This window comes from Microtus oregoni, unplaced genomic scaffold (genome assembly GCF_018167655.1).
Source record: "Microtus oregoni isolate MIOR12 unplaced genomic scaffold, Mior012 000079F_003, whole genome shotgun sequence".
Classification (NCBI taxonomy): Eukaryota; Metazoa; Chordata; class Mammalia; order Rodentia; family Cricetidae; genus Microtus; species Microtus oregoni.
Genome location: NW_024544155.1, coordinates 900,331 through 903,978, shown reverse-complemented (window position 1 = coordinate 903,978; position 3,648 = coordinate 900,331). Strand labels below are relative to the sequence as shown.

Here is a 3,648-nt window from a genome sequence, read left to right as displayed (position 1 = left end):
AAAAAATGCTTTGGGCCCTTATCAGAGCTATAGGGGAACAGAGCTAAGTGGGGAAAACTAAAGTAAATACTAGGAGAAAGAAGGGCGGAGTCAGAGAGAAGTCATGGAGCCCCACTGGAGCCAGACAGAACATTAGCCCTTAAGCCACAGCCACGTGGGGATACACAGGTTAATCAAAATGTACTTTTTTGTCACTGTGGCAGCCAGTTTCTATTCACAACAAAGCTCCAGTCCATCTTTTAATTTATTTTGAAAAATTCCTGACATTACAGAACTAAACTAAAATGTATTAACATTACACTCTTACATTTCCATGGCAAACACATATTCATGAGCCAAAAAAAAAAACCCAAAAAAAGGAAAAGGGGGGAGAAGCTTATAAAACTCAATATGGATATCTCAGCGTAATTGCTGAACACAGAAAGGATTAAAACGCTTTTAATTAAAAAATCATGAGTGGATGATAAAGTGTGTAGAAACTGAAAATTTATAAACTATTTAAAACCTTGAATCGCTGACTGTTCAGAAACTACACAGATGGATCATGGGTGGTGGTGAACAGCAGAAAGGGATTATGGGTGAATCTGTACAGTTCTAGCTGCTCCCCATGCCACCTGTCTCCGAGGAAAGCCTGACACTGATTAGATACTGAGCCAGGCTGATGCTGGCAGCAGACCCAGTGATGGTGACCAGCCTATCAGTAGATCCTTCCACTGGGTTTGCAATTTTGATCTGGGCCCCAGACATCTGACGGATCTCATTGATTTTGGCGCCCTGACACCCAATTATGTAGCCAATCAAATTATTTGGAATGGTGAGTTCATGAGAAGTAATTTGAGCAGATGCATCCAAACCCCAATAGCCTTTCACCTCTGGAGAGCTGGATTCAATGCCACTGAATCCGGTATTGCTATGGGTCATGGGAAAATGAGACTGTTGCATTGCCACCTGGTGCAGCTTGGTCAAATCTGGCTGTGGAATGGCATACTGTCCTTGAATGGTATAGGCCTCTAGAGGTGGTCCCTCCAGGTCAGGGTTGAGGCACATGGATGGGGAAAGCTCGCACTGTCACTGCCTGTTCTGTACCTTTCCTGACCACCTGGAAAGATGACTGGAGAACTCGAGGGCTTGGGCCAGTACGGGATGGTCATGCCCTTGGGGCGGGGGGACTCCAACATGACCACGCAGATCTGTTTGACACACTCAATGATGGATGGCGGAATGCCAACAATAGTGATTGCCCGCTCAGTTGAGCTGGGGAGCATATCCCCTGCCACCTGGACCTCAGCCCCTGTACTCTCTTATTTCCTTGATCTTGCAACCGCCTTTTCCAATGAGAGAGCCACACTGACTAGCAGGGACCACGAGCCGTAAGGTAACTGGGGGTCTGCTGGCAGCTGTGCTATTGGTCATAGAGCTGCTTATGTCCTCTTCCAGTTTATCAATGATCATAGCAAACGCTTTGAAGATGGCATTAGTCGGTCCAGCCAAAGTGATAATTCTCTCAGGACAATTCCCTTCTGAGATGTTGATACGTGCACTACTCTCCTTGCGCATCTTCTTAACAGATTCTCCTTTCTTTCCGATGATACTGCCAACTTTCTTTCCATGCATAAGTAGCCTGATAGTAAGAGTGACATCTGATCCACCTTCAAGCACACCAGTGTTCATGTCTAGTAGTTATAGGGAGCTGGACTTTCGAGTGGTGAAGTCTTTGGTCACGGGTGGAAGTGAATGGCAAAACTGGAGGCTCCACTTGACTGAGGAGATAAGGGGAGCAGGCAGGAAGGGGAAGGGCGGGAGGCCAGGGGTGGAACAATAGGGGCCAGCGGGAAGACAACCCCCCACCACTGCTGGCGGGCGGAGGAGGGGGTGGAAGGGGAAAGAGACCCTGGGGTGGGTGGAGGGCTGACTGGTGGGCAGGCAGGAGAGGGTGCAGGCTGCGGCTGCTCCTGCTGCTGCCTCTGCTGGTCTGGGCAATAAAAATGGGTTTAATTAATATATAAGAGTTAGCCAATAAGAAACTAGAGCTAATGGGCCTAGTTAATTTAATGGGCCAATGATTTAATTAATACAGTTTCGTATCATACAATATACTTATGATTTACCTAAGAGATAATATCATATCCTTCTGAGTCTTTGATGGAGTTGAAGAATTTATAGTTATAGTTATATTTTTCCTTAGTTATGATAAAAGATAAAGTAGATATAGATATTGTAACTGTAATTCTTGCTTGACAACTGTTTTGTTATATACAATTTTACTATGTTAAAGATAAAGCCTTCCTTTTGTTTAAACAGAAAAGGGGAAATGATGTGGGAGGTCCTTCTGTCCATGTGTTGCTTTTATTGGTTAATGAATAAAGAAACTGCTTTGAGCCTATAGCAGGGCAAAACTTAGGTAGGTGGGAAAGACATAACTGAATGCTTGGAAGAAGAAGGCAGATTCAGAGAGATGCCATGGAGCCGTCAGAGCTAGACATGCCAAAACATTGTCAGGAAGCCACTGCCATGTGGCTATACACAGTTTATTAGAAATGGGATAAATTAAGATATAATAGTTAGCCAATAAGAAGCTAGAGCTAATGGGCCAAGCAGTTCTTTAAATAATATAGGTTCTGTGTAATTATTTTTGGTATAAGCTAGCTGGATGGCCAGGATAAACAAGTGGCTTTTTGCAACAGTCTGTAACTGTATGTCCCTAACAAAGGGCCTTACTCTCTATTTTTTGAACATCACAGAAAGGATAACAGGGGAAAAGAATGAGAGGTGATTTAAAGAATTTTTAACAGTGTTTTTCAAGGGATAAAGTTGTTGTCTCCAATTGATTGAGATAACAAAGAAACAAATGTTTTGAAGCAATGCCCACATGCTGTGTCCATTATATATTGTGTATATTCATTTTTATTATGCTGCTATAATCATATTTGCTGGTTTCAGCAAATGAATACATACCACATGCATTGCTTTTTGGGTCTTGGACATACAAGTGTATATAATTTAAGATTACAGCTTTGCATTTAGATTTTAAAGTTGATTACATGGGAAATCCAAGGCAAACAAGGTTGACTGTTACACTGTTCTCTTAAAAGTAGGTTTAAACAAGCAGACAGTGCATACAGAAGGGTAACAGTCTTAAACCTTAAATGGCCTTGCATTATTGACTTAGTCTAGCAATTTTTTTATCATATTACATTGCTACACATAATTGCAGAAACAAACTTTTTTCAAGTGACATATGGTTTTAAATACCATGCTATTCTATTCTGTCTCCCCCTTGAAGAGAAAGAATTTAAATTCCCTTTTCTGGAGTATAGTGACATATTTCTAATATATAGCATATCAAAAGGTGACATATTTCTTGTAAAATTAAATTTTAAAAAAATTATTTTTTTCTCAACTGTAATTTTGTCTGAGTAAATTTTTCTCATTGAATTAAACTGCAATACCATGAAGACCCTTAGAAGAGAAAAGTAAGCTGCTATATTTCAACTCTTATAAATTATTATTCAGCCTTAAAAATAGAAAAACAGGCTGGAGATATGGCTCAACTATTAATAGAGCACACTACTTTTATAAAACTCTCATGATGGGCAACCTACTGCTTGTAACAAGCTTCAGAAAATTGATACCCTTCTCTGGCCTTTC

At 41.1% G+C, this 3,648-nt stretch overlaps 1 pseudogene; it reads right to left on the bottom strand.

Moving 5' to 3' along the window:
• Window positions 1–594: 594 nt before the first annotated feature.
• On the bottom strand, window positions 595–1,671 carry LOC121441561 (annotated as a pseudogene).
• Between the last annotated feature and the right edge of the window lie 1,977 nt (window positions 1,672–3,648).